Here is a 26,026-nt window from a genome sequence, read left to right on the forward strand (position 1 = left end):
GGCTCCAAGAAATGTTTAACTCGCCACTCAGTGCTTTCACAGCATGCATTGTGTTTTTATTTTGTAAGCTGGTGAGTATGACGCATGTACAGTATGTGTCTGTAATGTATATTTGGCTGAATGGGAGATTCTCACAAAAACATAATAGAAGGAAAAAAAATGCTTAATTCTATTTTGAATAAAGAAACTGTACCTTTTTATTATTTATTTTTTATTATTGTAATTTTTTACATCAAAATAAAAAAATTATGCAATGTGGGAAAAGAATTACGATTGAGTTTGTTTATCATTCTCATTATTCTTGATCATAATGCATTCATGAGAATAATCCTGCCCAGACACAATAATTGTATTTGTTTGTTTGTTTATCAGCATATAAAATCAGACATGCAATATTGGTGTCCAATTTGATTTAATCACTTTTTGAAAAGCATTTACAGTATTTTCTACATAAAAATTAATTTAATGATTAAATGAATACAAGAGTGTACACAACTTCATTTCAAAAAAGTTTTCAAACATTATATATATATATAAATATATATATATATATATATATATATATATATATATATATATATATATATATATATATATATGTGTGTATGTATGTATGTATACATATATAATACGACACAAAAATGGCACATTGGTTACACCAAAAGAGTTTTTCAGAATTTAATATTATTTTAAAACAAATTCCTTTCACACTTTTTTAAGAAACATTTTTTTTTAATATTAGTATTATTAATTATAATATTATTTTGCACTCATCTTGCCAGCATTTTCTTTTCTTTTTTTCAAGAATTTCTGCTTTTAATAATACTTGACATTTTAAAATTAAAGGGATAGTTCACCCAGAAATGAAAATTCTCTCATCATTTACACACCATCATGATATTCCAGGTGTGTATGACTTTCTTTCTTCAGCAGAACACATTTGAAGAAAAATAGAAAAATATCTCAGCTCAGTAGGTCCTTAAAATGCAAGTGAATGGTGATTTCACTTTTCAAGCTCCAAAAATAACAATCAGTCTACAAAAACATCATCCATACAACAGTGGTTAAATTAATGTCTTCTAAAGTGACACGATCATTTTGGTGTGAAAAATATAAATATTTAAGTACTTTTTAACTCTAAATCATGCATCCATTCAACAGGGGTGTGCAACATCATCGCATTGGAACATAAGACATGCGATAACTGACGCACATGCGACACCCTCGGAAGAGCAGCACTGTTTAAAACTGAGTAGGAGGAATGCTGTACAGAATCTTCATTGGTTTTGGTTTAGATCTGTATTTGTATCTGATTCTTTCCTCACAACTGTGTATTTCTGTGCTTATGCTGGATGTCTCAACCGAGAGAAGAATGTGAGATTACGTCCGAATCATGGTAATGTGAATTATGTCAGACGAGAGACCAAGCTTACAGCTAGCAATGGTATATAGTTAAAAAGTAATTATATATTGATCTTTTTCAAAACAAAAGTGATCATGCCGCATTAGAAGACATTAATTTAACTGCTAGAGTCATATGGATGACATTTATGCTGACTGATTGTTCTTTTTGGAGCTTCAAAAAATCTAATCACCATCCACTTGCATTTTAAGGACCTACTGAGCTGAGATATAAATATATATAGCATATATATATATATATATATATATATATATATATATATATATATATATATATATATATATATATATTCAAATGTGTTCTGCTGAAGATAGAAAGTCATACACACCTGAGTAAATTATGAGAGTATTTTCATTTGTGGGTGAGCTAAAGCCCTAGAATTTGTTTTAACATTTCTTTGGATCCAGTCATTGAAAAAAAATTTGTTACAGAAGAGGTTTATACAAGTAATTCATTTGTGTTGATTGCATTTTAAAGTAAACGTCACGTCACATTTCTTTCTTTTTTCGTTTTCCTTTTGACTTTGTTGTGTCTGGGTTTGTGAAATGAACTATCATGAACCTGCCGGACACTGCAGTGTTACCTTATCATGACTTAAGATTTACCTGCCCTCACCTTTAGTGACCAAGCAAATGAGATTATTACCTCATGAGAGAGAGAGAGAGAGAGAGAGAGAGAGAGAGAGAGAGAGAGAGAGAGAGAGAGAGAGAGAGAGAGAGAGATGGCTGTGTGAGGCGGGCTGCACTTTCATTAGAGCAGTGACGATACTTCTTACCATTACTTGAAGAGGACTGACGAACACCGTTCTGAATCTGAGAAGCTAATGGACTTCATCCGCGTGAGGACAGTTAAATAACTGAAATCAGTGGAAGAACTGAAATCACCGGGACTCTCGCGCCCCGTCTTCGTCTGAGACACACACACATACACACACACACACACACACACACACACACACTGGAACTGATACGGGATGCGCTACGTGAATCTGTCCGGAGAGACTCTGCGTGGATTTTAAACCGACATGGTATGTTTGAGTGATACGGAGACCGTCCGGTAAATTCCTGACGGGAAGAATTAAAGATTTCACACGCGCGCGGGAGTGAAAACGATCGCACGCGTAACTGTTGCTGTCAACGGCTGAGGGGAAATGGAGAAATGAAATAACTCAAATAAGCTGTGTGAGTAATGTTATGATGATTAAAATAATTATTAACATATTGTCATGGTCTAAGATAGAGTAAATGAATTGAACTGAGAGTCATTAGTTGATCTTGGTGTTTCTCTTGGACACAAATAGATAAATCCGTTTGAAAGGGATCTTATTAGGATTATATGAGATCTGTGTATTTAAGGATAAGTCTCTCTTTACATTGAGCAGACTCTCAGCAATCTATATAGGCTGTGCGATGATGATGATAATGATGATGGATTCAACTTTCCTGTTTCATTCAGTTGTTCAGCCACGTAATTTAACTCACATAATATGACAGTCAGAGACAAGAAGTCAAAATGGGTTATGTTTTTATTATTATCAAGCTCCTTTGCAAAAATTGCAATTGCCATTCTGATCATTCTAAAATGTGTAGTGCAGTGACACAATCATTTATTTATGCACGGTGCCTTTTGAGGTACTTTTCTGCAAGGTTGACTTTATTAAAATGGAAGTAAGTTTACCAGAATGTAAAAGCTTGACGAGTCGGTGTCGTTCTATTGGCGTAATGAATAGATCAGTGAAACTCGAGCTCGTTTGCTCTCAGCTGACACACTTGATATGAGAGAGAGAGAGAGAGAGAGAGAGAGAGAGAATAAGTAAGTGAGTGAGTGAGTGTCAGAAGGACTGAGGTGACCTCATGCCATGGACATGCGTCCGTCTAAAGTTTCGGTTACAGAACTTCATTAGTAGAGATGATGCAGTCATCCTATGCTTTATTGGGAGATCACGTTGAACACTTTGCCATGTAAACACAAGATATCAAGGAGTTTTGAAATCAGTCAGGAATTTCAGTCACTCTATCCCATGTCATTGGGTGGATAGTTAACCCAAAAATGAAAATCCCAGATGTGTATTATTTCTTTCTTCTGCTGAACACAAACACAAAGATTTTACAAGAATATATTAGCTCTGTTGGTCCATACAATGCAAGTGAATGGTGGCCTGAAAATTTAAGCTAAAAAAAAAGCACATGAAGGCAGCATAAATTTAAGGGTCTTTTCATCCTTGATGCATTTCTGCCTTATTTATCATCATACATCTTGCACACTTTTTATATTTGCAATTTATATTTTATATTTATATTTGGTTATAAAACCAAGTTACCACAGATGATGTTTCTAATGCTGGTACTGGGAGAGTGACAGTAAATTTGCCATATATTTTTTCATTTGAAAAGTTGTGGAATTGTAATAGTAGCACTTTTCTTTGATTTTGGAGCAAATGGGTGTGCAAAATATATATATTCCCATTCATTGCTATCAAAGTTTACTCTGGGGTCCATCCATAAGATTCCAGTGGTTACATCCAAATCTTCTGAAGTGATAGAGAAACAGATCAATGTTTAAGTACTGTCTTATTATAAATCTGTCCTCCTATGCGCAAGAAGACCAAGTTCTTCTTCTGTTTTTTTAACGATTTGCATTCTTTGTGCATATCGCCAACTACTGGACAGGGAGGAGAATGGGGAAAAAAAGGAGGGACAAATAAAATCATAATAAATGATATCATATTTGCACAACAACCAAGTAGGTGGTGATATGCATAGCGAATGCGAATTGGTAAAAACAGAAGAAGAAGAATTTTTGAAAGTGTTAAAAATGACTTAAATATTGTTCTGTTTCACACCCACACCTGTCATATTGCTTCTGAAGATATGGATTTAAACACTGGAGTCTTACTTTTATGCTGTATTTACCTGCATTTGGGGGTTAGCGGGTGTTAATTGTGGACCCTGGTTATAACCGGTGAAGTTATACACCAATGAGTTTATACAATATTGAGGTTATTTACCAGTGAGGTTATACGCCAATGAGAAAATACACAATCTGTTATTCACCATTGAGCTTGTCGATTTAATTATGATGCTTTGCCCAGCGTATTGGTTTAGTTCAATTACACTTATGTATTTTTTTATGTTTTCCTCTTGAAAAAAAAAGCATGCAAACTTTAAAGTTTTAACATTAAAGGGAACTCCCTTTTCATGTTAACATCTTTTGTGAAAGTTTCTGACATTGTAAAACTGTCTCAGCACAGCTTAATGGTGTGTGTGTGTGTGTAAGCTGTTGCTCAGCACAGTGGCAGTATTATAAGCATCATACTGCTGTAAGCTCTTCTGACCAGCGAAGCGAACCAAATGGGAGCCATACCATGACATGGTTTAAAGAGCGCTAAGGCAATTACACAGAGGTTAAAGTCTTAGACATTCACCTGACCTTCATATGCCTCGTGTTGGAGTTGACCTCTGACCTTTCCATGCCCATAATACAGCTTCAGACTGACCAGGGGTCATATGACTTACTAATAGGAGAGAAGAGGTTGGAAAAGGTTTTTCACTGTGTGTGTGCATGTGTGGAATATTGAGGATTTCATTATTTGCTGATGGGTTGGCTGAACGTTTGGAATATCATGTTGTGTGGTATCTGGGTTTAGACATTACTGTATTCATATTGACTAGGTGTGGACACCTTAGGGAACACATATCAGCATTAGCTGTGGGTAGCGATCCTTGAAATGATTTCCATTCACACAGCCATGCAGACAGAGATAGAAGGAAAGAAAGAAAAGCTGGAAGGCAAACAGGAACAGAGATAGAGAGAAAACAACTCGAGATAGCAGCTGGAGAGTGACCAAGATGGACAGAAGCGCAGGCAGTAAAGTAGCATCTTTTGGAGGGAACGACTTAAAAGAAGTAGAAACCAGAATTTCTATAGAGAAGAGAGATGCTACATAGTCAGGGTTGCGTTTAAGGATGGACTGACTAGTCGTCCACCAACAGACTATTCTGTTTGTGAGGTCGACTAGTTTATCAAGATTGTATAACATTTTTGCCTTGTTATTTCCTGTTGTGGTGCTTTAAAGGGGATGAATTTAGAATTTCAAAATTTAGAGGATTTTGGTTGCTGACAGTGTGTTGTGATTTAATGTGCTGTTAGACTGTCAGAGAAGTTGCGTTAATGAATTTGTCCCATGCACTGCAAAGGCAAAACACAGTAACAACACATTTGGTCTAAACTAAGTTGTGACCGAAATTAGATCTCTTGAAAATGGATTGTGGATAAGTGATATCAAATCAATATAAATTCAGTCAAAAATCTTTTAAGCCATTTTTCATGGTGTAACATAGTTTGCTTTTTGGTTTTGTAGGGCACTAAATTTCTGCCACAGCAGATATGAAAGGACCACTTGTGTAACAAATTCACTGCCTTCAATGAAAAATGTAATTTAATTTAAGTACTGTCAGACTTGAAATTGACCATTCGCTAAGCTCCACCCCCTAAGCTCTCCCCGTAGGAATGAATGGGATATTGTCGTGGGTGGCTCAGTTTTTGGCAATATATTGTCATAATTGGAATGGATAATATTATTACATAGGCTGGAATGTTGAGTGACATTGTAAAGCATATTTATCTGATGTACTTGTAAAAGAAATGGTTAAATTACACAGTAATTTGATTGAAAACTTGCAGACTGTGAATCACAATTGAGGCAAATGATCATCAGTCACATAAAAAGAGAAAAGTGTCATTTGAAAGCAATTGCAAACCTCATGACATTATTGAAATTGAAAAGAACTGCTTATAACATCTCATAACACACTCATTTTGATGCTGTGAAATCCATTTACAAGTATTATCACCTTTACTAAGACCTAAATCAATACGTAAATTAATTAATGTTAAGTTTTTTTTATGCATTTGGCAGATGCTTTTATCCAAAGCAACTTACAGTGCACTTATTACAGGGACAATCCCCCCAGAGCAACCTGGAGTTAAGTGCCTTGCTCAAGGACACAATGGTGGTGGCTGTGGGGATCAAACCAGTGACCTTCTGATTACCAGTTATGTGCTTTAGCCCACTACGCCACCAACACAAAGTTGTTAGCTTCAATTAACCTTGGAGGAAATGTAGGTGTCTTCGCTGATGTTATAAATGCTCATTTGGGAATGAGGACTGACACTCTTTAAGCCATAGCATGCTCTTCTCAATATTTATTTAAATATTTTAAAAAGAAAGAAAAAACACTGCTCCTGTTCCTCCGTACTATTACATTATAAGTGACCCAGCAACAAAGTTTATAAAATTGATTGGATCATTTTGATAAAATCTTGCTTAAAACTACTCAAACATACATTATTTCCATAGGCTCTCATTGTAAAAAGGCAAATGCTTGTCAGAGAAATGGTGGCAGGGCAACAGTTCCTAAGACAGGATTGGTCAGATATGTTTTTAAGGAAGGGCTTTGCGAAAGGTCAATTAGCTGCTGTTATTATGCATAATCCATAGGTCACCATTTTTGCTTGGACTATAATAGCTTCATGCAATAAAAGGTTAAAAGTATTTAGCCTATACATTTGCGGAATATCTGTTTGTTACCCTGCACTAGTTTCTATAAATCTATGCACACATGCAGGTGGACTTCTTTGACCATTGCGCCATGTTCCTCACTATTTTTTTCAGTGTCTTGCACCATGTGAGTTGCGTTTTTATGATGGTGCATCATTCAGCTTTTAAAAATGAGCCTCAAGACCTTTACATTCTACTCCATTGCATTGTGCTTCATCTATCTATATGTAAACACAAGTATGTGCCTGTAACGGGGTAAAATGGGAAGGAGGCGAGAACTGGACGAAGCATCAAAGTAATATTTAATTAAACAAAAACACACAAACATAAACACATACAGGTCAGCTGCCTGTAGCTCTCTCTTTCCTGAACTGCCTCCTCCAGCAGTCTTTATCTCTCTCATCGGGTTGATTAGCCTGATTAGTGCACCATCACGGCCCGCCCCGCCCTCCTCCTTGCCAGAGCGCCCTATGTGAACACCCCCAAGAAATGTATCTGATCGGAGTGTGTGTTTGATATCAGCGTAATTATAAAGGGCTTGTTTAAGACCAGTGGTTCTTAACATTTTATCTGATTTTAATACAATCAATATTCACATATCCAATACTCGATGGATGTCATCCGGTTGTTCAGACAAGTGACCAAATAGTCTGTTACGAAAATTTTCTGTTTTGCACATTCCTAGTTGTGTTATGGTAATTTGGCCTCTTTCTTTGTGTGGCAGCTAAATATAACTCAAATTATTCCAGCTGAATACTAGATATCAGAATCAGAAAGAGCTTTATTGCCAAGCATGCTCACACACACAAGGAATTTATCTTTCAGGACACTTCCACTATACACACAGAACAACTATACATACAACAGTATAACAACTAGACACAGAATAATATAATAACATATGTAAGAAAGACAGACAGAAAAAAACATACTGAAGTATATATGCTATGTACAGATATGTACAATGGGAAATATATTGTACAGAATGATCAAGGGTACAGTATATGTACAGTTAGTATAAATAATTATATTGACCTCTCTGCTGAGGACATGGACTTTTATGTGTAAAGGAAAGATCCAAGCCAGTCCAGATGTCTCCACTATACTCCTTTACTTTACTCAGCCTCTCTCAGCTGTCCGATTCATGTCTAATCAGCTTCTGTCCACTGGGAGTCCCCTGGGACGGCAGCAGCAGTAGAGACTGGCAGAGGTTTACAGCTTCGACAGAAAGGGGGTTGGGAATTCAGGCTCCTGGGCGTAATAGAGTGTTAATGTATTTGGCTGAGATGCTACATTTTGCAGTCCCAGACAGGGGTTAAGAGAGCTGTTTAGAAGAGAACTGGAGAGTTTTGGAGGGCAAAATGAGTGTGTAATGGAGCTGTAGATAAGGGTTGATTTAGAGCAGACATAAGACATGAAGTCTAGGGTGGGGGGGTGAGAGAGTGAGATAGATATTCTGGGCAGATGAGGAAAAGTGAATAATGACGGAATTTTCATTTCAACTATCCCGTTAATGAATCAACATTTTTGGAAGAACACTGAACGTGATTTGTGCTTTGACACTGCTGTTCTGGCGGATGAATCTCATGATTTGAGGTTACCTGGACATCGCCTGTGTGTAATCATGACTGGTGTTATTTTCATGTTGATATTATGTTATACGATTAAACTTTTAAAACTGAAATATCACTTGCTTTGAAGAAGATAAATAACACTTGAACTGACATATTTAGAAATTAATGAATTTTACACTTATATCACTTATCTGACACTACACTCAAAGCGCTTTTACATATAGAACAGGGGATTCAATCACCTCAGTCACTACCAGTATATTGTAATGCAAGTTTTCAAGTGTTTTATCTACTATTAATGTTTGTATTGTACTACACTTATTAATTTAAGAGGTGATACTCGTGAATTGGCTGATAGGAGTTCAGTGGAAGACTTTATTATTTTTTTATTATATTGTACAGGCTCAGTTGATAATGCAAGTGAACCATAATACTAAAATAATATGTCTATGAATGCACACAATAACAGTAAACTAATAACATAAAACAAGGATTCAATAATGATGTGGATAAAATATACTTTATTAAACATGAAAATAATATGCAGAAATACGCAATATATCAGTTAACAGTCAATTTCAGATGTCATAAATATTAGTAAACATGTCACAGTAACTCTCCCTGTCAATATAGTTCGGTTAACACAGAAGTATTGTTCCATTCATAATAATTTTTATTGGCTCACCGTAGTGAATCAGGGTAAGCACTGATTGTTTATGTACTCAATCAATTATGGCAATTTGTTCATTTTTAACCAAAATAATCTTACATAGTGCAGCTTTAAATCTTATTTGTATTTACGAATAGCCATGTAAGAATTCTTATTAGTTTTCTAGACACTGGCTTTAATACACTTCTATACATTTATTTCCCCTTTCTATGTAGCAAACTGAATGATTTATAGAGGTTTGCCAAAGCAAAGTGCACTGGACAGAGGTGCATTTTCATGTATAGCTAAGTGAAGCCTGGAACCTGAACTTTCCTCTTTAATATTCAGCAGGAAGTCTTGAGTTGTCTGAAAACCATTGAATTGCACAGTTTCCCGGCAGTAATAGGGGTTCAAAATATTCATTCTCTGGTTATTGGAAAGGCTCAACTTTGTTGAAACAATGTTGTTGTGAGTGCTTGGTTAATACAAAATGTGTGTGTGAGTGAGAACGCCTCATCTTTTCACTAGGGATGGTGGTTTTAGAAGCCGTTCAGAAGAGATGTTCCTACACAAGCCATTAGTTCAGTGCATCCATAAGGTCAAACACCATGTAAGATGTTCCAGCAGAGTTTCTGTAAGAAAATGTTGTGCTTTTGTGCTAATTTTGTGCTGGAACAATTGATTATGCAATATAATAATAGCACACTCAAATGAACAATAAACACTTTTTCCACCATTCGGAATAAACAAATGGCAGTCCTGGATTTAGTGTCTAATACAATAAATAGGAATTGAAATCATGAGGAATTTAACGATTCCTCATTATGAAACTGGTTCATTAACAGTTCTGTAATGTTTCTGTAAAATGAATACAAATTAAATAAATTGGATTTACTGTACCAGCAGTGTAACGAACGATATTGAGACAAACAGACCCAAGTGCAGAGGAACAGTTCAAAGGATTTATTAACAGTAATAATGAGCAGTCACTGGGTTGCGGAATGTAGAAAATCCTGACACCGGCTGCAACAGCGGGAAGTGATCTCCAATGGCATGGAGACGACGGTTCGAGACAGAGAGAACGACACAGAGCTGCTTCATGTCATTCTGTCTCTCTCGAACCGTCGTCACCGTCCGCCTTAATCCCTCGCGCGCCCCCATCAGGCTGATTGAGGACCGGGCGTGCGTTGTTCCAGCCCGGCCCCACCCTCCTCCTCTCTACAACGTCATAGTTGCGCAAGGGTCAACCCTTGAAGAGTGTGTTCGTAGGATGAGTGTGTACGTTGTGGAAGTCAGGAATGGATTCATAGAATCCTGCTTTCTTCAACTATTTTGTATATTGTTTTCATGACATGAAGAATAATGTGTCCAGCTTTTCTTTTCAACAATAAGCCAGATGACTGTTTGAATCTAGGTCATGCTGAGTGACTCCAGTCAGACTTCCTAAGCAACCAATTGGCCCAGTTGCTAGGGTGAGTAGATTCACATTGGGTTAACCTCCTTGTGGTCGCTGTAATGTGGTTCTTGCTCTCATTGGGACACGTGGTTAGCTGTGCATGGATACCGCGGAGAATAGTGTGAAGCCTCCACACGCGCTAGGTCTCCGCGGTAATGTGCTCAACAAGCCACGTGATAAGATGTGTGGATTGACAGTCTCAGACGCGGAGTCAACTGAGATTCGTCCTCCGCCACCCGGATTGAGGCGAGTCACTACGTAACACGAGGACATAGAGCGCATTGGGAATTGGGCATTTCAAAATGGTGACGAAAAGGGAGTAAAACAAAAATACAATAAGCCAGGTGACTTTCTCCAGAATGCGGCAACACAAGGTTGTTTTTAACGCACTTCTGCAGTGAGAAGCCCCCAAGCTATGGAGCCGGGAATGACACAGGCTACTATTGCCCATTCAGGACACAACTCATTGTTGTATCCCAGATACGCTGTTTCTCGCAAGCTGTTGAGAAAGTTATATCCTCTTTGGAGGTGAAGTGTTCTTATTATTAGGATGGGATTGGTTTCGTATTAATATTTTAACTGGACATTGTGTCAGGCAATGTTTGAATTTTTCAGACATTAGGATGCTTTAATGAAAAAAAGTTATACTATCCAAAACCCTGGGTTCCAGTAATTACTTTTTTCAATTAAGACAATAATGCATTACACTGGCATGTTTTTCTGACACCATTTTCTCACTCTCTTGTGATGAGAGGTTTTCTCCACAGAGACTCTAACATGAGTTCAATTCGGTGGCAAAATGCCATGGTGTAGATAAGCAGATTTCTAGTTTGCTGTCAGCTGTCTCCATTCTGCCAGCATCTTTCTGCTTCCAGTTGTAAAAGAAAGTCACTTGGCATCAGGGAAACGCCTACATCATTTCTATAGCAACCATTGTAGACCTGCCAGAAAATGATTACACTGTCTGATCTGATTTGATCACTTTCAAAAAATGATAGTCAGGGGCAAATGCACTGAACAGTTTGCCACTTTTGTGTGTGGTATTTCAGCACAGAATCCTTAGCAGCAATACATCAAATGATAATCAAATGATGGAAAAGAACATTTTATCTGGGCATGTATCCATTTCTATGGTGTAGACAAGCTCACTTTTGGCAATTTAAAGAGTTGATTTAAGTGCCTTGATAACAGTGGAGCTCACGGTAGTCTGTATTCAGAACTGGTCTGCAAGATTGCACAGTGCATATTCCATTCAGTGCTAACATACAGATTTTGGGTATGTTTTGCAGCATTACTTGATTTACATAATTCCTTAGTGACTCAGGTACTTAAACAGTGTAGACAATGCTTGCAAATAAACAAAGCTATCAGTGGGCACAATTCATTCTTGTTCATTATGAGCTTTAGTTATCTTTTAGATTCAAGCATTGTATTGTAAAGAACAGCTTGCTGCCAGTGCAAACATGTTAAGCATATATTACCCAACACAACACTTTATGTTTTCACAGTTCTACTATCAACATTTTGGGTAGATTACTTCTGAAATATAATCCGGTACCGAAACTGAAATTGTAATCAGAAACACAACCTTTTAGATTACACTTTTTAGTTGATATAATCTAATAACTTAAGTATTACTTAATAAGTGTATTACTGTAAGTAATAATTTACAGTATGCCTCTTTCATTAAACATTACAGTAGCAAACATGACATTAAACAACTATTTGATATTTGTCAGTCCCTGTCAGTCGATATTTATTCGTGTTATCCAGAAAACTAACTGTAATATGATTATACACACATTAAGAATGTAATGTAATCTAATTACAAGTACTTGTCTTGATATTTGTAACATGATTGCATGCAGGTCATAACTACCCAACACTGTACATTTATTTGTTTAGTGTCTCTTTGCTGCTTTTTTCCAGTATGTTTCTCTCATTCTGTTTGATTAAAATTGTTGCTAGCTCTTTTGAGTCTTATTTTTGTTATTATTTCTAGTTTTTCCCTTTAATCTCTATAGCAAACAATCCGATTTTTACTTTATCTTTGACAATAGTGCATTTTTTTGCACCAAAATGTTGCTTTAAGTGCAATAACATATGATTATACATTGCATATTTCTGATATTAAATGGCTGAGAAACGAATGATTTTGTGTACATTTGTACAATAGTTTTATAACATGTACTAAAACATTTATCATGTTCTTCTGTTAGTTCTGTTTTTGTACAATCATTTCAGATATCTCACTTTTTAATTTATGTTAAATTGTACTCTGTAAGGCTGGCACTGGCAGTGGCTGTTCTGTATTGCATTGTAGTCGTAGTGTAACATTATGTGGGTGTGTTTAAGAGTAACTGACACCTGACTGATCTTAATGCAAAAAGGTTCTGCTGTGAGAAATGTTTTAGATTCCAAGCTCAGAAAATACATGGCATGACCCTTAAAATACAGCAGTAACAACTCTCCTTGATTTATGGCTTCATGCATTGTCCACTTTGATGGAGTCTGAATGAGGTGCAGGTCTTATTTGACCTGCGGTCTGTCCATACTCACTCTGAATGTGTTTTCAGACCTGTATGCTGTCCCCAGGTCTCAAACCACGTCAATCTGTCATTCACTCCCATATTGTTTTTGTATTCTATGACCTTCACTCTCATTACAGCTCACATTATTTTCTCCTGTGTGCTATGTTCTCCCTGTTTGTTTAATAATGCAGTCTTCAGTTCAAATTGGCGGATAAAGTTCTCAAATGGTAATGTAGGAAAATGCTTATAAGCGTAAGGCTTATGAACATATTAATGCAATTACATGCTGGTCTAGGCTATTTTATACTGGTTAGTACTGGTCTACTGGTGGACCTATGGTTCATGCAAACATATGGCTCTATCTCTGTGGTCGATTGCCATCACAAGCGCTTTAGAAAATGTCTGGATGGTTGACATGGGTTAATCACAAGAGTCATTAGTGTGTGGACCCCTGACGCTCTCTGATTACATCTCACACTGGGTAATTTCACTGCTGTCTTTGGCAGCGTTCACTCTTTTTAGTTTACCTTAGCACTTAAGTGATACTGAGATTTGAGAGAAAGAGAGAGAGAGATGTTAAAGGAATACAGTTCACCCCAAAACGAAAATTAATTCATTATTCACTCACCCTTATGTCGATCCAAAACAGAATGCTGCTATTTTTCTGTGGGACACAAAATACGATTTGTTTGAATATTCTTTATTCAGCTCTGCATACAACAGTTCATAGTGACCAAGGGCTGTCAAGCTCCAAAAGGCATCAACAACACAACTGAAGCACCATAAAATAAGTCCATGAAGCTTCTGTGCTATTATTCTGAGTCTTATGAAGCCATATGATTGCTTTGTGTAAGGAACAGTCTGAAATTTAGGTTGTTATTCACTGAAAATCTGCCCCTCAGCTGCAGCTCTGAAAGATCATTCTCCATCCTCCACTATTGCAAATGAGTTTTCAGGCCTTTGGAGGGGTAGATTATCAGTGAATAACAACTTAAATGTTAAACGAAAAGCTATTGTATGGCTTCAGAAGACTTAGAATATAGCACATACATGGTATGGTCTACTTTTATGACATTATTGGGGCTTTATTAAAAACAGCATACAGGTTTGGAATGACATGAGCATGAGTAAATAATTACAGGTGAACTTATAAGCATGAGGGAGCACAGCATTTATATTACATTTATTGTGAAGTTGAAGTAACATTTTGGGTTTGGTGTCTATGACAAGTGACTTACTGCAAGGATGGCCCATTGGTGGTCAGTTAACTGTCATCTTTGGGTGGATTTTGAAAGCATGCTGGGTGAATGAATGGCTTATCAGTGAAATTTAGTAATTTTGAATTATTTAGATATGCAAAACAGCATGACATAGCTTGGAAAATTGTCTTTGGTGAGAGGTTTAGCTTGACAGATCGTCTCTGAATAAAAGGGTGCAGGACATTGACTGTAATAGGCTTTAACACGAGATGTCAGTAATTTTCACTGATTTCTTATTTGCCTGTGATAGGAAAGAGCTGGGTGCTGCTATTAAGGCAGGTGTGATTGGTTGACATTACAGTGTGCAATAACGGCAATGGCCTTCTTACCTCAGATTGTTTTGCTGAAGCATAGTGATGTCTGTCACTTTACCCTTCACCACATGCAAAATGTTGAGAAACAGACACTCGTATTTCAAAAGGTCTATTCCTTCTATTAACTATTAGATTAACTGAAGAAAGCAAGGAAGAGGGCTCAGAATTGTATCTAATGAGTTGCATTACAGCACAAAGGAATGAGACATCACAGATAAGATCATTTTATGATCAAATGGAGTCTCCTGCTTCTCAGATTTTTCTCCTTAGAAAAATACTTCAGTAGACTAATACTGTGTGTGTCATTTAGAAGAGATCTCAACAAAGTCTCTGTGCTCACATTAAATCACAAGATTTAAATATGAACTCCTTCCAAGACCAAAATATCTGAGCCATGTTATCTACATTATGTATCCACTTACTGTATATTAGCAAGTCTTTTTTCCTCCCAAGGAATTTTAGTTGAAAGGTTTGAGGCAAAGTTTAATCTTAAATAAAACATAACTGGGAACTCCATTAAGTCATGAGCAAAAAAAAAACTTACTCAACTTCTGAAAGAGAAACCTTTGAGAAAACAATTTGCTTTTGGGAGTCACAGAATATTTAATAGTACTTTAAGTTGTAGAAAATTAAAGCAATGTTCTGGGTTCAGTACAAGTTTATCTCATTTGGCAGCATTTGTTGCATAATGCTGATTACCACAAAAATTATTTTGATTTGTCGAAATGGTGGTTACAGTAAGGCATTTACAATGCAAATGAATGGGGCCAGTTGATAAATGTTAAAATACACACTGTTGCAAAAGTACAGCCAAAAAATGTAAACATTATAGGTGTTAACGTTTTTAGAGCGATAAAATCGCTTACTAAAATTATCAGTCAATTTATATCAGAGTTATATCAAGTTTAAACTATATATATACATGGATTGCTAATGCAAAGGTAAACTGCCAGCAGGAAGTGAAGACACCGGAATTGTTGGAGAGCATCAATGACTGACAGGTGAAAACGCCCCATATATGACAGTCGAATTTCACCCTCTCTAGTGACAATCTTGTTTAATGTTAAATTTGCCTGTTATGGATCACGTTCTTTACGAGGGTGAAAATATACGTGAATCACGATGTCAGTGCATTCACCTGCAGCTTATCAGTACAGCACAACGATCACCAAAGGAAGCAGCAAAACTGTCCACAAGTTTTAATGTAAGTAGGAAAAGCTGTAGTATTTGCTTATTTGGGGTGAGAACACGTCCTTTCCCTCGGAGGGTCGTTAAAAAGTAAAACCGGGATTTTTAATTTGCCTAACATACCTAGGATTGCCTGTTTTCATATTGAAGCACTCTTTGTAGTCTTAAATGGACACATGTCATACATTGCTTGTTCGTTTACCATTTAAACCTAGTGTATCAGTTTAATTTGAACCAGATTTGCTTGTCTCCCTCCCTCTCTGCGCGCAATACTGCATGTATGATAGATGGAGAGAATGCACACTTCTATTCATGTGACCGCAAGAAAAAGGCACTTTTTGATGAAAACATAAAAAAAGTAAGTCAAAATAAATACATGGCTGATCGCAATAAATATGTCTTATCATGTCTGTTTGTATCTTACCTCAGTTTCAGTGAACTTGTTTACATTCATCTGATCTATTTGCCACTGAAGTTTGTTTGAGGTAGACTGTTTGATATAGATGTATATAACTCGCTCGAGCTTTCAAGAAACAGGAAAAAGTCCTGACTTTAAATCAGGGCCGGCCCTAAAGGTTTCAGAACCAGCCAAAAATAAGAGAAATTAGATATTTTCTAAATAAACAAGCTCTCATTTCAGTGAGAGAATTTTTGCATTAAGTTACCACAACAGTAGTTGTGACAAGTATTCACTAGCAGTGTCATTGGTGGAGGTGGTTTGTGGTCCTGTCCCGAAATACTTTAATAGTGCTCCTGAGGAGATGGAGGAAATTATACATACAAAAAATTGGATGGAAGGAGCATTACAATTAACCCTCTGGGGTCTGAGGGTGTTTTTGGGCCTTGGAGAACTTTTGACATGCCTTTACATTTGTGATTTTTTCAGTTGCTTAAAAACATAATAATGGCTAAAGTCTGATAACACTGTATTCAACAAAAACTGGGCTACAATAATATGTGAGCAACATGTATGTACATGTATTTTTGAGAAAATAAAGTTTATGCGTGGTTTTTGAAAAAACTAAAAATGTAAGTCACTGAAATAAGGCCATATAACACATACTAAACATTTGTCTAAAATACTTTTGAGAACTGGATCTTGTAGCCTAGAGTTTTTGCTACAAAATGATGAGAAAACCATCCTGATCACTCATTCATACAAAACATACAAAAACATAGTCATTTAACTTTTGTAAGACACTTTTAGTGTTAGAAAGGCCATATTCAACTATCATGAATATTGAGGTGAGACAAAAAAAAACCCAAAAGAGAATGAATGTGAGGAGACTTAATGATCAAGTTTTAAGTTAAAAGAAGTAATCTGAATATAATTTTTAGACTTTAAAAACTTTAGACCTATTCTATCTTTTAACATTTTTAGATTAGTAAGATGTTTTAATGTTTTTAAAAGAAGTCTCTTCTGGTCACCAATGCTGCATTTATTTGATCCAAAATACAGCAAAACAGTGATATTGTGAAACATTTTTAAAATTTAAAACAACTGTTTTCTATTTGAACATATTGTAAAATGTAATTTGTGATCAAAGCTGAATTTTCAGCATCATTACTACAGTCTTCGGTGTCACATGATCCTTCAGAAATCAAAATAATATGCTAATTTTCTAATATAGGCATATTTAAAGTACATTTTACTCATTTAACCTGAACACATATTTTCAAGCACAAGCTTTGTTGATGATAATGAGGCAGCATAAACACTAGTTAAAATATAATCTAAACATTCATATTATTTTTATATCATATTACATATCATATTTATATCATACAGCTTACAATTTAAATACCTGCTTTAGCCGAAACAGCATTTAAATTTAAATAAAACTTGCCTATTAGGACATATTTCATATAGATTACTTTGCAGGAGAAAATGTGTTTTAAATTTGATTTGTTTTATTTAAACGTTTTTTGTGACGTGTTTCAGAAAGATGCTCATGGAGAAAGAGAGGGCTGAAAGCACTTCCTGTTTATTTTCTTTATTTTACAAAAGCACAAGGATTTGTTGTTATTGAGAGTGTACACAAATAAAAGTAGACCCTTTATAGTCTCTAATGATGTCTTAAACTTATCCGTATGATATGCCGATTTATGCTCTATGACGAGAAACATAGAGAGAGTAAAGGCCGCAGCTGTCCGGCTTGCTCCCATGATAGCCATGTTGCTTGTCCCCCCTCAGGGGTACTGGGAACCTAAGAACACTTTTTGGGGCATTGGGGAGGGTTACGCGCGGCCGATACAGTTGCTTCTAGCACGCAGTAGCTTGCTTGCACCTGTGTCAGCAGTTCACGTAACACAGTCTAGTGTATGGCGTTTTTAAATGGGACCCCTTGTGTCACTACATTCGAAACAACGTCGAGTGAGTGACAGAAGGGGAACATCATGATTACTGTTGTAACCTCCGTTCCCTGATGGAGGGAACGAGACGTTGTGTCCCCCTTGCCACGACATCCCAAAGCCCACCCCAAAGCGCCAACAGTGGAGATGCCACTTGTCAGTGAGTCTGCATTATGTGGTCGACCCTAGGGTACCGGAACTCTCTGAAAAAACATGCCCACTTTCTGTGTGATCATATTGCAATGACTGGTAACACAATTGCTTGGTAACATAATGTTGCCATTATGTAAATGTTTCTAAATAAGAATAGAAAAATTGCTCTTTCTCTTTAGGCTCAATGTATGCTATTTTAATCACCACATCGCCGTTCAAATGTTGCTTGTGTATTTTGATAACAAGACAGATTAGAGAAAACCCTGATCTATGAGAACGAGTGTTGGAGAGATAACAGTGTGGATGCAAGCATTTGCTGTAGGGGTTGGTGTTTAGTAACTTCATGTCTGTTTGGTGATTTTGACAACGGGAGACAGCTTGTTCAGAGGTCTTTGGATCCTTCCGGAAATCCAGCAGCTTTGTACGTTGATATCAAATGTTAGAAGACGCATAGACCCCTGATAATAAAACCCTACCCAACCATCTGTGCTTGTCTTAAGGAATGCATGCAGAGTATTTGAAGAGTGTTACACAGTGTATGGTAGAATAATGGACAATACAGGCAGCACATTGACAATTTAAATGCTGCTCAAACCTCAACCACTCACTGTTATTCCACCAGCAGGAACTGCTGCAGGTTTCAGTCTGTTCTCAAGATGACATGAGATTATTTATTCCCTGTGTCTTTGGCATATACAGACAGATTCCTCTTGATAGCAGCCAGAGAAAGTGTCTTCTGTTGCCATGACTGTTAATGAGGCTTAGAAAGGACTGTGGGCTTGAAACCATGTGTATTATTCTTTGATTAAAGGATACAGCAAGTGGAGCAAAAATGCATGTCTAGAGCAGAAAGATGAAAGAGACAAAGAGAAAGTTCCATGGCTAAACTACCAGCCTCGATGTGTGTGTATGTATAGACAGTGATCGCATGTGTTTTCTATTTGTGCATGCATCTAGTGTGATAGTGACGGATATTAATTTTTTGCCATGTGAGCAGTGCTGCACGTAGAGTTTCACTACTAAACTGTGCTGTGTTTTGCAAATGCACTGTGTATCTATTTATTAACATGTTTTTTGTACTATTCAGGATTGTATAAAGCAATATAAGGGTAGCTGACATGACATATACTTATAATCTCTATCTAAGAGGGCCTACACACTAGAGTTTTTCTGTATCATAGAATGCTGCGAATGCATCGATTTCACTAGGGAAAAACGCAAGGGTGCACAAAAGTGACACGCCATCTTGTGACCAAAAGATCATTTAAACATTTGCTGCAATGCACTGGAACTACACTCCGGAACGATTGAAAATAACTTTGTTCCTGTTTTCAGTTACGTTAATATTTTTTTGGTTTTCGTTCCTTTAACCGTTTGTAGTCCCTGGCAGTACATGTAAGAAATCGTGAAATATAATTTTGCAAAAATGTTGCCACAATCATATAATTTTCATGAGATCTGGCTGGATAAATGAAGTCCATGTACATGTTATGCATACTACCCACAAAATAATTTAGAGAACTTCCCCATTGTTTAAAAAAAGACAACTGTCGTGCTTGATGTAAGTTTCACACACAAAACAGCATTTTTAGAATGAATCCAGATGATATAAGCTGGTTATAGCTACACTCAGACATTTATTTATGTTCTCTATAAATTAATTACCACTTGGAATAAATATGGCCCCCTTCCTCATGTAAATTAGATTTCATGATGATCAACTTTGTAGTAGTTCTCAATGGTCCACAACAATTATCAATTTATGGCCGTTGAGCAAATACTCAATGTAGGATGACAGAAATCACTTTTTCAGTTTTGTTACACAGCAGTGTCAAAGCAGTGTGAAATGGGCTGTTCACTTGCTGCAGACACATTGAGTACTGTATAAGATCCAAAATTGACATTCTTGAAGAGTGGTCAACTGATATATCGTTGAGGCCAATAGCTTGGCCGATATTCAGAATTTTTAAATTATCGTATTGGCTGATACATTTCCTGTTTGGCTGATTGGTTTCTTATGGCTACAAGGGCACAGAGGATTGCCTACTTTCACACAAAGGAGCACCTTAGACGTCCAATCGTGGTTTGTTTTGCTGTTACATGTCATTGTGTTACTACAATAATAGACCGGTGTGCAATACAGTCTCATTTAAATGATCCGCATATCAGAGCCATATCAGAACACGTTAAAGTGCTCACCTTCTCCATGTTCCCTGGATATATTAACTGTCTTGTCTAATGATAAAAAGGCAAATCTATCAAAAAATTATTTCATATACTGTCTGCAAATATGCAGATGTAATTTACGAACAGCCAGAATCAAAAACTTCAGTATAAGGATCAGTTGATGTTGTTCTTATAATTTGCAAATCATGACAGTCAGTCCATAACAAACCAAGCAGCATTTAAGCTCTCAGTAAATTGCTGCTGCTCTCGCTAGATCCGCACGTGCGCTTGAGTGCAACTTCAAATTTAAAGTGTTTCACGTGCACTATGAGTTAATGTCATATTCACTGTGTACTGTATGTACAATTGGTTTGATTGAGTCTTTTATGTGGAAATGCGATCGGTAATGCACAAGTGCCACCCACTGTTGCGGTCTACTGTGTGTACTGTCATTTCCTTCTTTCTAATATATTAACAATTTCTACATGCAGAAATACATGACAAACATTGTATGACAAACAGAAATCAGAAGAAACTACTATCTACCCTTTAACATACAATCTTGTTTTTTTAAGCTAATTAAATTAAATAAAATTGTATTAATATAACTTATTAATACACTATAAGTTTTGTGTGAAATTGAGTAAATATAGTGCTAAATGAGATTGATAAATCTTTAGCAAATTTATGTTGATGTTATTTACTATATTAAATTGTGTTATATAGCATTGTAATGGCCTATCGGCCATTAATAAACCCATATTGATCTATCTACTCTTGAATGACAAATGCGAGTACGATTTACCCAGGCATAACACTGACTCCAACAATGGCATGAGTTTGGGGTGGATTTACCTGTCCGAACAATGGAAGATGGAGGGATAGTTTGAAATTCTGCTTCATGTCACTAGTGGCACAGAAATGACACACTCTACCCTTAACAAAGAAATGCAAAAAACTGTTTCATGGCTGGTATGCCATTGACAGATGTGGTAGAAAGTTAACTTTGGACCTTACTTACACTTCAAACCTTTTGTTTTGTTTTGTTATTGTGTATTTTCACAGTTGTTGAGCACCGTTGAGCAGTGGAAATGTTAAAGTGGGAACAGTCATTTTCACCCTTCTGACTCCAGAGACCTGGTTATGCTCTTTTGGGAGTAGAGAATCTGACAGTGGCGGTGATGCGGTCTGATGTTGTATTTAGATGACTGTGTTGACGCACATCAGCATCTGGTTTTAAAAGTATTTTAGTGGCTTACAGCTGCCGCAGGCACATCGTGGAGACTGTGAGTATGAATTTAGGTGACAGATCAAATGAAGACACTCGTTTTTTAAGTTTAACTCTACATCAGCCTCAGCGTGTAGGCAGCAACTCTGCGACAGGCAGCCGGATGGCGGGACACATTAAATTGAACATTCTAATCCCATGTGTATCTTTATTTGTGCAAAATCAAGTATAATCTGTCCTCGTGCATCAAAGCGTAAGATTACACAGTAGATTAAACCTTTATTTCTGTGAATGACTTTAGAATGAGGATTGTTATGCAGAACTGACACCTAGGGTCCAAAATGTTCTTTTTGGTACACCTAACAATGCTGAAGGATTTGAAGAAAATATTTATTACAGGCAAAGAAACTGTATTTATTTTTCATTGTCTTTACACTGACAGCATCATACTGTATACTAGATGAGTCAGTCTCCATCTCTTGTTGAAACTGCACCTGTCACAAAAACACAAAGACACGTGATGACTTTGTTCCTCATATTTTCATTCTTAATGCAAAGAATATTGTAGATTAAAAAAATGAATAATATATCTGATGAAACATTATCCAGAGGGATTGTATGTGAATACACTTTCACAAAAGAGTTTTCATAAAGTAAATGATTCCTCAATATTAAAAAAGCATTAGAATATGACAAAAGTAGTACGGTTTTGTAAGGAATGTGGCTCCCCTTCTGCAAACACAAAAACATATTTCTGTAGTAAACATTGGAATTTGAATGGTTTACTTAAAGTATTTATATTGTTAATGTCTTACCTACATTCTCTGTATATAAAGATGAATATGAGAAAAGTATTGCAACAAGTAACAGTGTTTAGAATTTTAAAATTACACACATTGGGCCTCATTCATGAAACGTTCATATAAATATGAGTAAATTCTTAATAATTTGTACATAAAATGGACCTTCCTGAAAACTTTTTGCCGGATTCACAAACACTTCGTACTCCCCAGATTTGTTAGTAAAACGTGTATGTTAGTGAATTCCAAATATATTTAAACAGGGGCATGTTCACATTCATTCATAATTATCATAATCCACGGCAGTAGTATAGCCTAGGGCATATTCGCCATATCCCCACCTATCTTTTTTAGGATTTTGCATATGCCCACCTTAAATAAGTGATGATATGCATTGCCACCAGTAGGCTTTTGACCCGGAACGTTTGCAATCTACTAATGTGCAGCCGCAGCACCGTTGAGCAAATGCTTTTATTATATATATATATATATATATATATATATATATATATATATATATATATATATATATATATATATATCTTATATCACTGCTTTTAAAAGCTTTTTGTAGCTACTGTCTTTCAATTTTGTTTGGGGGATTTTCGCCCATTCTTCCTTGCAAAAGGCTTCTAGTTCTGTGAGATTCTTGGGCCGTCTTGCATGCACTGCTCTTTTGAGGCCTATCCACAGATTTCTGATGATGTTTAGGTCAGGGGAACTGTGACACTGGCACATGGCAAAACCTTCAGCTTGCGCCTCTTGAGGTAGTCCATTGTGGATTTTGATGTGTGTTTAGGATCATTATCTTGTTGTAGAAGCAATCCTCTTTTCATCTTCAGCTTTTTTACAGATGGTGTGATGTTTGCTTCCAGATTTAGCTGGTATTTAATTTAATCCATTCTTTCCTCTACCAGTGAAATGTTCCCCTGTGCCACTGGCATCAACACAAGCCCAAAGCATGATCGATCCTCCCCTGTACTTAACATTTGGAGAGGTGTTCTTTCATGAAATTCTGCACCCTTTTTTCTCCAAACATACCTTTGCTCATTGCAGCAAAAATGGAATATATTAACTTCATCGGTTTGCAGGACTTGTTTCTAAAATGCATCAGGCTTGCTTAGATGTTCATTTGCAAACTTCTAATGCTGAAATTTGTGGTGAGGATGCAGGAAAGATTTTCTCCTCATGACTCTTCCATGAAGGTCATATTTGTGCAGGTGTCACTGCACAGTAGAACAGTGCACCACTACTCCAGAGTCTGCTAAATCTTCCTTAAGGTCTTTTGAAGTCAAACAGGGGTTTTGATTTGCCTTTCTAGCAATCCTAAAGTTCTCTCTGAAGTTTTCTTGGTCTTCCAGACCTCAACTTGAACTCCACCTTTCCTGTTAACTTCCATTTCTTAATTACATTTCCAACTATGGAAATGGCTACCTGAAAACGCTTTGCTATCTTCTTATAGCCTTCTCCTGCTTTGTGGGCTCAATTATTTACATTTTCAGAGTGCTAGGCAGCTGCTGATTTTTGGGATAAGATTTGAGGAGTCAGAGTATGTATAAAGCTTTGAAATTAGCATCATCTTGCCTTTCCAAACAATTATTGTGAACAAACCATAGCCCTAACAATCTAATTAAGGTCTGAGACCGTGGTAAAAGTTATTTGAGAGCTCAAATCTCTTGGGGTGCCCAAACTTTTGCATGGTGCTCCTTTAATTTTTTCACTCTAAATTGTACAAAATAAAAATAATACACTAATATTGCTTAAAATGTTGAAAAGAATGTTTCATCTTTAACGTTATGCCATTTGGAGATCAGCCCATCTTCTGCTCACTTAACTATTCACAGCAACAGAAATTTTGAGCAGGTGCCTAAACTTTTGCATGCTACTAATATATATATACAATACCGTTCAAAAGTTTGGGGTCACTTGCCTGAAATGTTTCTCATGATCTTAAAAACCTTTTGATCTGAGGGCGTATCCTTAAATGTTTGAAATTAGTTTTGTAGACAAAATATATTTGTGCCACCATATTTAACTATTTCCTTATAAAACAAAAATTTTATTTAAAAAAAAAAAAAGTTTTTGAAATTGATGACTTGGACCGAATAATAAAGATAAGCAGCCAATAAGTGCCCAGCATATAAATGGGAACTCCTTCGATACTGTTTAAAAATCATCCCAGGGTGATACCTCAGAAAGTTAGTTGAGAAAATGCCAAGAGTGCATTACTGCAAAATCTAGGCAAAGTGTGGCCACTTTGAAGATGCTAAAATATAACATAGTTTTGATTTATTTAGTCACAATATAATTCCCATATTTCCATTTATATGATTCCATAGTTATGATGACTTTACTATTATCCTAAAATGTGAAAAAATAAAAATAAAGAATGATTAAGTGACCCTAATCTTTTGAACAGTAGTGTGTGTGTATGTATATATATTAATTTACCTTATGCAATTAAACTTTGTGAAAATACAGCATATTATTGCACCCGTGCTAGTTTTTGATGCTCTTTGCAGATGCTGGAAATCTGTGTCCCGTAATTATTTACAGTAAAACAAAAAAAGAAAGTTGTGTGTCTTTTACTGCTGTAGGTGGTGCCTTTTCAATTTACAGTATGCCCACCTCTTCAGACAGTACTACACCACTGATCCACGCCTATGAAAATGCCATATAAGGAAGGCACCAGACTCACTATTAAATGCTGTTAACATACACCGATCATTCCACGACAGCATTCTGATATACTATTCTTCTCACCACAAATGTACAGAGCGGTTATCTGAGTTACCAGAGACTTTGTCAGTTGGAACCAACAGAGAATGGCCAGACTGTTTCAAACTGACAAAGGCTCTGGTAACTCAGATAACCGCTCTGTACTTTTGTGGTGAGAAGAATAGTATCTCAGAAAGCTATTCTGAGATGAGTGTTGGAACTATTTTGGCAGCTCGAAGGCGACCTACACAATATTAGGCAGGTGGTTTTAATGTTGATCGGTGTATGCAGAACAGTAATGGAATCGTTTTATGTGAATAAATTGCATTCACATCGTAACATTTGGATTTAGCAAGCACAATAGCATCTCAAAGAAAGTGAGGACTTGCTGTCATTGTATGTTTTTGCTGTCATCTGAGGTCATCTGTCATCAAGAAGTCAATAAAAATGGTTTGACATAAGTGTAAAAAAAATTCAGTTCACGCCTGTAGGAGGATGTCCACAACCATTAACCTTCTCTGGTTCAGTTCACAGCGCATCACCAGCATCATTTGTGAAACTTCTTGGGTAAATCATGATGGGAACAGTGATACAATTGCATCTGGAAGAATCTTCCGAGAAATTAAATGAATATCAGAGGAAGATCTTTGTCAGA

At 36.4% G+C, this 26,026-nt stretch overlaps 1 protein-coding gene across 1 annotated transcript in view; it reads left to right on the forward strand.

Moving 5' to 3' along the window:
* The first annotated feature begins 2,192 nt into the window (after window positions 1-2,192).
* LOC127617558 (protocadherin-15-like) overlaps window positions 2,193-26,026 on the forward strand; it is a 214,307-nt gene continuing 190,473 nt past the window's right edge. Inside the window, exon 1 of the mRNA XM_052089526.1 lies at window positions 2,193-2,604. The gene's annotated coding sequence lies outside the window, so the exon portion shown is untranslated. The remainder of the gene's footprint in view (window positions 2,605-26,026) is intronic.

Source organism: Xyrauchen texanus, chromosome 24 (assembly GCF_025860055.1).
Source record: "Xyrauchen texanus isolate HMW12.3.18 chromosome 24, RBS_HiC_50CHRs, whole genome shotgun sequence".
NCBI lineage: Eukaryota > Metazoa > Chordata > Actinopteri > Cypriniformes > Catostomidae > Xyrauchen > Xyrauchen texanus.